The following is a 12,687-nucleotide window of genomic DNA, read 5'->3' on the forward strand; positions in this document are numbered from 1 at the left end:
CTTGCGCCGACACAAGGCTTTGGATCGAGGTCGCCTTCAAAAGGTTTTCCTCTTCCATGTTTTTCCCCCTCGACCACTCAATTTTAAAAATACAATTTTATCGCGCAATCATCTTTATTATATTGATAATAATAGTATTAGATGAGAATGTTAGACTTCGTTAAGATATTAATTCCGATCGCGTCCATTAATATGAAACCGCAGTGTCTCATTCTGTTTTTATTGCACCTATTATGTGCTGCTAATCTTAGTAACATGTAGATAGGTCCAAATATCCGTATATCATATTCAATTTAAATTTGTATATTACATTTTAGGTTTATAGCAGAAAATGCTATGGAAAGCTTGGTTGGCCAATTACAAAAAAGAGACGGTCGAAGATCGGTGAGTTTAAATAACCTCATGAGCATAGGTTTATTTAGGAATCTGAATATGATGCTAGGTGGGGTGGGTTTGGTTTCAGTACAATTGAATACAAATAGTGTATTCTCCATCGTAAGTTAAGGTACAACCTCCTTTCTTGAAGTATATCGGTTGAGAAGTAAAGCGACACCAGCTGTGTGTATCAACATAATTGAAAGTGACAGTTTACTAGGTCACTGCCTTAGTATGTATACTATATAATTATACCACAAGAGAAACAATTGATGAGTTAAACTTTTCTGTTAATAAATACTTAAATTATGCTCGAAGATGTTTTTTAAAGCCGAAGATATAAAATCACGTGAATCGCTCATATATGCGTTGACTTTAAGTTGACATGTGGGGCTAGAATATTAATCCGCTTAATTAATCCGCTTAATGGTAATTTTTGGACAAAATTGAATCCTTTAATATTGCACTTTGACAGACATACAAAGTGAAGAAGCAATTAAAAGTAGCAGAAGCACAAAAGTTTAGATTTCCCCGAAAAAAGTAACTTAAAATAGTTTAGTTATAGAAGATTTTAAGTACACAAGTTATGACCGGACTTATTACTTACGTAACTCATCGAAGAGAAATTTAAAGTTCTTTAATATTTTTTCCATTTCAGGTCATTTTTATCGGGAGATGGCTATCTTAATGAGGTAATCGGGTAGATGATGAATGGGCAAAATTATTTGAGAATTTACTCCGCTATATACCTACTAGTAATGATATTAGACATCTCTCATACAAAGACAATGGCTTTTGTATCCTATTCCCTTGGGTACTTAAAATTTACGTATCTGCTTAGGTCATTGGTCGTGTTTCAAAGCGGTTCGGAACATTTTTTATATCCGTTTCGCGTGGGACGCGGGTTGCAATGACTATTGTATGATACCTACTTCTTGATAATTGCTCGCAAAAACTACTGGTTTGAGAGGTAAATATTATTTAATTGTATCATCATGAGTATTATAATTTGATGGTATGCTGGACGCTATAATTGTGTTTATTTAGTGAATCAGTTCTTATAGCTGTGTACTCAAATCCGGGTCGGTATATTTAATTTATTTAATTATTTATGTATGCTCAAAATAGGACGTGATCTTATGAAAAATATGTGCTAGCAGAGTTAAAGGAGATGTAAATACTTGAAGTCAACAGATGTCTGTATTTTTTAAGTATATCTGAAGCCAATGTTGCTTAAGACCAATCGGAATCGAACCTTTATTTATTATGAATCGACAACTCAAATTGACGTAATAATTTAACCTTAGTTACGAGATTATTATTTTAACATCAGCGCGAACTATTAAATGGTCTTCAAAACGATTCCAGTTAGAGTAAATCTTCAATATAGTATATTGCTCAAGAATAAATCGCAATGCTAGAAATCAGTTTCATCATTTAGAACAGTCGCAAGAAGCCCGATGACGAAGCGAAGTGAGACGAGGTGAGTTCTCAATTCTTAGAAGTACATTTATCGAAAAATTAAGAAAATATTTTTTTCAAAGCCATCTTTAGCAAACCAGATGGCAAATTAGAATTGTTCAAGAAGATGTTGCATCGTCTAAGATATTAATCTCATTCCTGACTAATAAGAGAAACGAGATTTCCATGTCCCAAAGGAAATTGACAAACGAACGTTTACAAAGTTGGGTGTTCATTAAGACTTAAATCCACAGGTTAGACTCGTTTCTAGCCAGCCTTAGTTGAAGCTAGAAAGTAGTTATGTTAATCAATGTTAGGCATTACAAAAACACGTGTATTTATTATGAAGATCAGGACTAAAAAGTTGTTGGTTTCTAGTTAGATTTATGTCTTTATCTTGGATGTGATGAAAATTTCAAATACGGTGAAATGCCTTATCCAAGAATTTGAAATGTTATCTCATCCGAGCTATGTAGCATGTTCTTTGGATACTAACTTATCCCCAGTTTTGCTGCATTACTTTAATTTAAATTTAATTTTAAGAGTTATAAAGTTTGACTTTTTCACGTTTAAATAACTGGAACATTGTAACAATTTAATACAATTAGATGGTATAGTAACTGGTAAAGTGTATAAGACTGTTTCTAAAAAAAACCTATTTTTGAATTAGTTGTAAATAAAAACGACTCCCGCAGTAACGAATTTAAACCTTGTGTCGCGGGGGTTTTACAAACATAAAAATCATATTAACAAAGACACCCAGACGCAGAACAAGCATTCGTGGAGGGTTTGTTGTGGTGACCTCAACCACTCGGGTATCCGTGAAGTCAATTTGAAGGTGCTACTATTTTATCACTGGCAACACCGCATGGAGCTAGTAGTGCTGTTAAAATTATTGCGTACACATTCCTACGTAAGCAGGCAGATCTAATCGCAGGCATGTTGAATGTCCTTGTCCCTATTACCGGACCGGTCAACTATGGTCAGACCGGCTCATCCGAGCAGAGATTGTGGTGACACAAATTATAATATTTGCCTACTAGATGAGTATCACTTACATTTAAGAACGGGCTTACGACAGCGGGAATGTTGTGATGTTTTGTATTTATGTAATGTAAGTTTTCCTAGAATACCAATGCCTGGTGGAAATCCTTAATGGATTTTGCTCTGGGGAAAACTGAGGGACCCGGACGTGCTGGAATACTATGGAAGTTTTTTCTTTATCCGATCATTCGAAAACACTTGCTCGGATTGCCGCGACCTAAGATATTTTAATAAAATTCCTTTGTTGACAATACAACTTTATTCCGATACCACACCTTCTTAAATCTTTTACAATAATCTTTAAAACGAATATCCAGCGTAAACGTATTTTCTGATGCTCCCGCCAGAATTGTCCGTCCAGAATCCTTCCTTTTTCTTGCCGCCAATTTCGTATTTTTTTCTGTTCTTTTCTTATTTTTTTTTAATCCAGACAGTCACATTTGCTCACGCACGCGAATTAGTCAAATGACCTCCTAAAATCATTACATTTAATTTCGCTCCTTACAATATAAGGGTTACTTTAGCAGATAGTCTTAGTACTAGATCACGCCAAACCCAGTAAACGCGCCTGACGAGACTTCGTGTGGGACAAGCGTTTATGTGTTCCGCGAATGCTTGTCCTGAGTCTGGATTACTCTGGATGTATTTGTGCATGTAACTTGAATATTTTTACCCCCCAGGACTCTAAGGCTTAAATTCCTCGGTTGCGGCTCCCGCAGTTTTTTAATAAAATTCAATACTGCCGTTAGTTTCAGCCAAGTTCGCAGCAACCATATGTTATTAATAGGCTGAACAATGTATGATATTATTAAATACAAGACGTTTGGCCTACTTTTTGTATACTCCTTTCTTTAGCTCAGACAATTGTCGTCAGACGCTATTCATATAATAAAATGCAATACAAAATAACTGTTCACTAAATTAGAAGACACACGTGTGAGTAACAATAGTATATTTATAAGAATTTTTGTTTTGCATGATTCTGAAAACTAACTAAAAAAGAGTAAGACTAGATGAGAATGGTCATTATTTTGAAGATATAGTACCTAATCACCCCAGAAACATCTGATTTTATCTTCCGGCTAACTTAATGTCATCATTGGCCTAGCCTTTTCCCAACTATGTTGGGGTCGGCTACCAGTCTAACCGGTTTCAGCTAAGTACCAGTGTTTTACAAGGAGCGACTGCCTATCTGAACTCCTCAACCCAGTTACCTGGGCGACACGATACCCATTGGTTAGACTGGTTGTCAGACTTTTCAAGCTTCTGACTACCTGTAACGACTGCCAAAGATTTAAGAATAACAGAACTAAAATATTCCGGCTAACTTAATGTAGTAGGGTTAAAAGTATTCTTAGATCATATATCAGCTGCGTCATAAATAAAAAAGTCTGCCAGAACAATTCATATGCCTATCAGAAACGAGGCCGATTGAATCGCTCAAATAGAAACGTATTATTGACTTAACTAACTCACGTGATTTATTAAAAGATGCTTAGGCATTTCAGTTATTATATGAATCAATCAATTCAGACTATGGTCCACTGTTGGACATAGGCGTCCTACAAATTTCGCACACAACACCTGATGGTAAGTACATCTTACATCCTTGAGAGCTAAATAACGAAACTGAAGGCACAATAAATAAATTCGTAGTTAGTAAAACTTAACCAGCCGAGAACAGTTTTTTTCTGTTTTCATTGCTAATGAGTTCAGTTCACCTTGAGCCGTTTTTTCTCTCTCGAGATTATTGTTTGTGCGTTTTGACAAGTACTTATACCAAATGAAGAAGAAGATTTGGATTGCTTACCTTGCTCGCTCTGTACGCAGTTAGGAATCACCTCACCACCTCCAATGAGCAATGCTTTGTAAACTCCAGTTGGTGATGTAAATAAATATGGATAGAGTGGTAATTTTTTAATTGGATTGTAAGTATTAGAGGTTGTATACGTACCGACAGTTAATAGAACTCAATTGCGTTTAATAGATACCTGTGCTACACTAGCGCCGAATGCCTCAGATGAGGCCTTTACGCATGCGCGGGTATTACTCAGGTACTGATGCTGGGCAATGCATTTGTGAAGTATCCTTGAAATAGTTTGACCTACGACTGATGTTGTCGATCAAAGGTGAGTTTATATGCTTAACTTTATACATAGAGATTAATGGACGAAGCGAACCTATCCTTACCTATACTATAAAGCAAAAGACCTCTTTTTTTGGGCGTGTGATTTGGATTTTTGTCAGTTTCAGATAACCAATCAATACAGGAAGGCTATAGGATAGTTTTATGTATGTAACTTTTACCAAAGCTGCCCTTTGCATTATTTATTTCAGTGAATATTTTAGGAGATGTCAAAATATAAACATAAGTACCTAGTACCTAAGTTATTATTGAAGTTATGTCAAGATTTTAACTTCCAATTCACGATTACTCTCAAACCCAAAAAAAACGATTTTTATACATCAAATTATTGTTGAAAAATGTACCTAATTTTATTATAGGTTCTGGGCATTTCATTTATGGTAACTAATCCAAGTTACGCTCTTAATCAGCTGCGGTTGTATGAAACGTGACATTTACCTGAACTGTGTTAATTCATATAACTAGAAACTCATGACCTTTGTACAGCTGACACTAAACATTATGATAACACAATCAGTGTGGAATTAGAATTATATTCACCTCGAAATGTTTGATTTTCGCGATTAAAGAAGAAATTAAATGTATCGATTTTGAAAACCGTTTAATAACACGACGTGTTTTCACTGATTTTTTTTTTAATTATTCGTATTTAAAAATAATCGAATACACAATCAAATCTCGAGACACTAAGGGTTTTGTACAAATAGCCTAAAGAAAAACGAATCGGTTGGGTGACAAATAAATTTTAGGGACCGTCGACCCAACCATCTAAGAAATTTATGACCAAAACAACAGTTGATTAACCTCAATCTTTATTTTTAGCTTGGTAGTAGTATTTTTAATAACAACAGAAATAAATGATCGATTTCAAATATTTAGCTATAACGGTGCATGGAATAAAGCCTGGCATCAGCCAAACGGACAGACAGCAGTTCTTCAAATTCTTAATTAAAAAATACTTGAACTTGAAATTTCAGGTCAACTCAGTACTGTTTGGATTAGACTGCAGTTCCTCGGATTTCCTATTCCCATAGAACTTGTATTTAAGCATCACCAGGTTTCGAGGAACCGTGTCATTACATACGATTTTATGATTATTTACTTTCATAACTTGTAGTTAACGATAGGCTGCATAAAAAAACTTATTGTTATCATTCAAGACACGGATACTGTAGAGAAATGAATGCCAGTTTTGAAAATTACAGGTAAACACATTGGAATTTTGAGCAAGGCTTATCGAAAAAGGATCCCAAAAATCTGAGGCTTAGACTATTTGTGGTCACGCAAAAATAACTCTAGACAACTGATAAACATAATTATGACCAAACTAGCTGTTGCCCGCGACTTGGTCCGCGTGGTTAGAAGATATAAGTTATAATTTATACCTGTCTTCTATCTATCTATCTGCCTTCTATCTATCTTGTAGGATTCAGTCAGCGTTTGCAATGTAAGCGCAAAAAATGTGTTTTTTTACGACCTCACATTAGAAACCTCAAAAATTGTAGCCTATGTGTTATTCTGATGTATAAGCTATAATGTGGTAAAGTTTCATTCAAATCCGTTCAGTAGTTTTTACGTGAAAGAGTAACAAACATCCATACATCCATACTTACAAACTTTCGCCTTTATAATAGTAGTAGGATACATACATAATATAATCGAATTCCACCCAGACAAAGAACAAATTAATGATCATCACAAAAACATTTCTCCTGAGTGGGAATCGAACACAAAGCCTCTGGTATAGTAGTCAGAGCAACTAACCACTAGACCAACAGGCCAGTTACTTATCAAATAAACTGGTTTAAAACCGTGAATGAATTTAAATTTCGATAGTTAAGGTCGCGTTAATAATTTGAATTATGTTATATAGTAAGTTTTATTTTTCCACTACGCGCAACCAAAGCAATCAAGAAAAATAATAGTTGAATGGCTTACGTAACTGTGACATTGGCAAGTAACTATTCATAAATTAGATTGATATGCAATATCTGGAACTAGTTAATTGACCAACATAACACCGGCTATAATAATGTCTTGTGGTAAAACATTTGCTACGCGAATGAGATAAAATTAAATAAATTTTACTTCGTTAGCTGTATTTGTATGTTTCGATTAGAGTTGGTTTTCGTGTGGTTTCAGAGTGTTCAAACCCGTAGGCCTTTGACGAGGTATTTGGCAAGTGCATTGTGTGGCCATGGGTGACATGGATTTGGTAAAAGTAAGTGGTATTACTGATGGACTACCCTATAACTCTGAAGATAGGCCACCACTCTAACTCTAAGATTTATGGCTATTAAAAGCCTGAAACGCTACTTGGTTATAATAATCTCTACTGTTTAGTAAGACCTTTTCTATTACTTCAAAAGTGGCGTGCTTAAGATGTGTGTTTCCACTGGAAACGACCTCTCTTTCGAGTTGTGTCTTACAAACTTGAAGAAACACTTTATTCACTGACACAAAAACATCCATAGATAAAGCTGTTTTAAAATCTCATCTCATCGCTACACCATCGCGAAAACTCAGCCTCAATTACCACGGCAGTATTTATGCGGGTTCTTACTTATGGCGTTATATTAAAAATGCAAACGTCACTTAACAGGTACAAGGATAACATACTCCGATTTATTTGTTTGTTGTGCCATCGTTTTTTAATAACTGTCATAAGGACATTCGGGCACATGGCGGCATCTGTTCACCTCGGTTGGAGTTATAGCCGTCGTGAAGTTTTTATGTCAATGTCGCGAAGCACTTAGTGTTGAGCAAGCATCATTACCAATGTCGACTATATGATAAGCCTACTTCAAAATATATTATTGTTTACGTATCTTTAATTATTGCGTACCCATATGCTGCGAGTATATTTAAAATAAAATTATGTATACTTGTTTAGCTACCTGATTTCGGCTTTGTGTTCGGTTCTCTTAAAGATTAATAGTTTGAAGTAAAATGTTCGTTACTCTTTGGTCTCCATTAAAAAGAACAACTTTAAAAGAAATAATTAGTATTCTATTATTTAAGTACGGCGGGATAGGACAGCGTGGGTGTCTTGCCTTCTGGGATACAGAAGTAACAGTTATAATATGAATGTCGTTCTCTATGAATCTATGAAAGCCAATCATGCAGCTTTTTGCCGTATGACCGTTGAACTGCCAAGTATAAGGTCGTAAGGTTCAAATACTGACCCGAACCAATATCTTTTCGATCCGCGATTCCATGTGCGCATTACAAAATAATTATCACCTGCTAAATAGTGTAGGAAAACATCATGAACTAGAAACGAGGATACCTGAGAAGACCCCAAGAGCTGCTCCAACTGTGACACCAGGTTGTACATCAGTCATTCGACAAGAAGAAGACAAAAACAGGGACATTCACAACCACATATGTGCGAGTATATACCATCGAAGACTTCTGTTATATAACTGGCACTACATCCAATACTCCAGAGAATAAATGCAACATACACGTGTACGTTATAAAACAATACAATTGAAATTATTACAGAGTTTAGATAATATATTGTATTAGATTCCATTGAGACCATATTGAATGGAGAAACAATTGATATTTTTCTCTTTACAATAATAGAACTGTATTATGTCATATTGTTTATATGTTTAGTATAATAGGATTAAAAGTAGGAACAATTGTCTTGTAATGAGGTTTTAATAAGCGTAAAAAGTATGCGATGTGTACGATGTGTTGCTGGTTCGATTCTCGCTTAAGTGTTTGTTTGATGCACGAATGCTTGAACCCAGTCTGGGTGTCTTTGCACATGTGACTTGGAAGTTTGTAAAATCCCGCGATACAAGGAATAAATTCTTAATGTGGGAGTTGTAAAATACATTGTGTTAGCTTAGTTAAAATATCGACGAGAAGAAGCATAAACTGAGCTTCCTGATGATAATGAGATAGTGTAATACTTGGTTGTGAATACACGTTGATTTGGCTTCCTATTAAAATCTCCTATCTACACTCCTACCTCTTCCGTTACTTTTTTGTGATAAAACCTCAAGCAGTACCAACAAAATTACCGCCATTTTTGGAAAATAATTCATACCTCTCTCAGCGTTAAACAACTGAACCGATTTTGATGAAATGTGTTATAACAAACTTGTGCCAATTAAAAAAAGCCGTACAAGCCTTCGCAATAAATAAAAAAACGATTCACAAAAAGTTTATTATCTCTTTGATCTGTTTATAGGCGTTATAATATACCTTTAGCCCAACTACCTGTTCTTGTTGGAGTTATTTTAATATTTCACCGCTAAAACGGGTGTAAAGCGTTCTAAATATAGCTATTTATTTCTATGATTGCTTCTTATTAGTGATCGGTGAATTATTTTATTGAATAATTCATGATTAGTTTACTTTACTAGCTTAATGAGTTATCTCGTTTACAGTCAAGGATTTTAATTTGTGGACTTGTAAGTTATTAATAGAGAATAAATACGAACGTTATATTCCCGTTAGTCCTAACTAACATTGCTGCATAACTACAATTGAATAACCAAAGGTTTAATTTAAATTATACTTTTTTTTAGAGTTGGTATGAAAAAAAGAACTATTTTAATGCATCACGTTTCGATATCATAATCACAACAATTTAAAATATATAATAAATAAATAAATCCTGGGACAACTCACACACGGTTATCTGATCCCAAGCTAAGCAGAGCTTGTGTTATGGTAACCAGACAACTGATAAACTTACATTTATATTTCTAAATACATACATATTATAGATAATTTACACCCAGACACCAGAACGAATGATCATGCTCATCACACACCATTTGTCCTGGGTGGGAATCGAACCCACGACCTCCGGTATAGCAGTCAGGGTCACTAACCACTAGACCAACAGGCCCGTCAATTATATTTTTTGCTATCTACCTACCCTCATTTTATTACCTTAATTAAATATTTTTACATAATAATTAACCTTAGATTTTTTCCCAATTCCAGCAAGTAGGCATGTAATAATGATTTTAGAAAATGCAGAATACCGATCTAGCTTGAACCGCTGCATCTTTTTAATCACGCGATTAACGAATAATAATTATTAAAGCGCTTAGTAACTCTTAAATTATCGTAAACTGTTTCGTAACTTAGAGAAAATTGTAAAAACTTACCTTGAAAATTAAGATAAAATCTCATAAATCTTACCTTGAAAATCTTTATGAAATATATCCACAAATTCGCACAGTCACAGTACACAGATTCACAAAAAAATATGTTTTACGCGAGCGATCAGCGAATCGACGTGACGTTAGGTGCGCGGCTGGCGCGTGCGCACGTCTTTGTAACTGGCCGCTAACTGTCAGTTTACAGGTAATATAGTTAGAAGTAGTCACGCTAAAGTTCATTGTTTATTGTCAATAGAGCAATTGTTATGTTTGGTGACGTCGAACTAAAAAGTCCAGAGGAAAAAGGTTGCATTTTAGGTGCTAATGAGCTGGCGTTTATTATGATTGGATAAGCAACCTGCGTAGGAAATTTCGACATGTAAAGATGTAGGAATTTTTTTTGAATTGTGCAGATTATTTAACACTGTAATTGCTCGGTAGTGTGACGGACATTCTTGATCAACATTTTACCAAATGCTCTAAATAAAAACGTTCGTATAGTCTGGGCCCTGAAAGATTAGTAGAAGCTGAGATTTCCAGGTCCAGAAATGATTGTTTGAGAGATCGACAAATGAGAGCTTAACAGTAAGAATTTTGGCTATATTCTTGACTTAAATTTTAGGCACACAATTTTAACAATTCGTGACTAGGTTAATTGTGGCTACCCTGTGGTCGGCTAATACGAAACAAACAATAACATGGGGTGATCTACGTCAATAGCCATCCGTCAATAAACATTATTGACGTATACATTTATTACAGGTATAATATGAATTTTTGAGGAAAGTCTTTGCTTGGATGACAAACAGAAAGATAGGAAATAACATCGTTTAGTAACAGTTTTTCCTCCTCTATGTAGTTGCGCATGGTCTGTTAAGCAAAGCAATTATAATCAATAAATAAATTGTCTGTTAAATAATACATTTAATGTAGGTAATAAAGTTGTAAAAAAAAGTAATTTGAAAGCAGAAAAAGACGAACTTTCTGTCTGCTAATTTATTTCAGCCTTTTCAAGAGTCAAGCATCGTAGAAACATATTTACAGGCTGAATTATATTTATTTACCTTTCATTACAGTTATTTTTCAGCTGAATCAATAGTTTTACAAATCTACTGTGCCATCATGAATAATAAATTAATTGCCTATTATATCAGCCTGTAATTGTATGTACACATACAGTACTAGGCGGTGTGAGTGCGTCGTGTCAAACAATGTAACTGTTGTTGAAGAGCCCAGTGTCCAGACACCTGCATTTTGGAAGACTCAAACAAAGCGAACAATGAGGCGAACTAATGACTGAATAAAAAAATATGTTGGTACTAATCCTTAGCTTGAAAATTAGTTAAAGTTGACGTTCGTGAGTGGTTAGGCAATTACGTGAAAGGTTAGACCAAAACTCTTTTAAAAACGTCTGGTCCTCCGATTATTGCACCTAGTCCCTTCCACTCAGGACATATAATCGTGGATCGCACAGATACTTGTCCTATGTTGGGACCGAACCCGCGACACGTCCCGAACATTTTCACGTCTGCGCATTTCTGAGCCAAGAGCGTAAATCGCTCTTGGCTCAGAAATTCATCAGCTCAAGCTGTTCTCAGTTTTTGACAGCCATATCCAGAATCTAAAAACTTATTAATTATGCAAGCTGTTTTGGCTAATCTTGTTCTAGGTACGATGCGCCTCAGTCCCAGAGGAGCGCTTTTTGGACACAATAATTTTTATTTTATTCTTTACTTTTCCGTCTGCAAGCATGTATTTCTGTTTTCTGTTTTCTGCAGGTTCCTAGTATTAAAATTAGTACGTGTAAAAGGATGTAGCATCGATGATCTTTGCTCACTGTGAAATCCATGAGTTAAATGTTGCAGTATTTTTATGAGTCAGACTTATACCTGACCCAATAAAAACTAAAACAATAAACCTGCTTCAAGAAAAAATATATCAGGAAAAGTGTAGGAAGGATAAATGCTAACGATAAATACAAAGTTACGAACAGTGAATTCCAAAAAACAAATATATAAAAATTGAACATAAAGGCCTTCTAGACTTTGTTGAATGGTCCAAGGGGAAAGTAAAGCGCTTGCCAACATTGAAGATGATGTCATATAACGGTATCATAGCAGCTGTAGAATGAAATATAAAGAGCTGATTCGATTCATTTATAAAACAGGTTCGGTTAAATCATATGCTAGAACATAGAACAAGAATTACAATTATCATAAAAACTATTAATGGGTCAAATACCTATACTATGCCTAAACTTAAGCAAATCATAATTGAATTAGATAACTAGTATCAAGATATCTAGTAGATAATAATAATAATCTATAGCAATTTCACACTCATTCAATATTGAACCTTATTGTAAATTGAGTATTGTAAACGCAAAGTTGACGATGTATGTTTTGCTATTTCTTTTACTTCAGGCGTACGCGAGCTCTACAAACTACTAGTATCTTATAAGACCACTTCAGAAAGTTTGCTTCATACTTGTAATATCTATAAGATGACCTAAATACTTAGATACAAGTA

At 34.8% G+C, this 12,687-nt stretch overlaps 1 protein-coding gene across 1 annotated transcript in view; it reads right to left on the reverse strand.

Annotated features, from left to right (window-relative positions):
• The window catches only part of LOC113498693 (cationic amino acid transporter 3), a 35,112-nt gene extending 24,749 nt beyond the window's left edge, over nucleotides 1-10,363 (reverse strand). The window contains exon 1 of the mRNA XM_026878807.1: nucleotides 10,199-10,363. The gene's annotated coding sequence lies outside the window, so the exon portion shown is untranslated. The remainder of the gene's footprint in view (nucleotides 1-10,198) is intronic.
• Nucleotides 10,364-12,687: the final 2,324 nt, after the last annotated feature.

This window comes from Trichoplusia ni, chromosome 11, assembly GCF_003590095.1.
Source record: "Trichoplusia ni isolate ovarian cell line Hi5 chromosome 11, tn1, whole genome shotgun sequence".
Classification (NCBI taxonomy): Eukaryota; Metazoa; Arthropoda; class Insecta; order Lepidoptera; family Noctuidae; genus Trichoplusia; species Trichoplusia ni.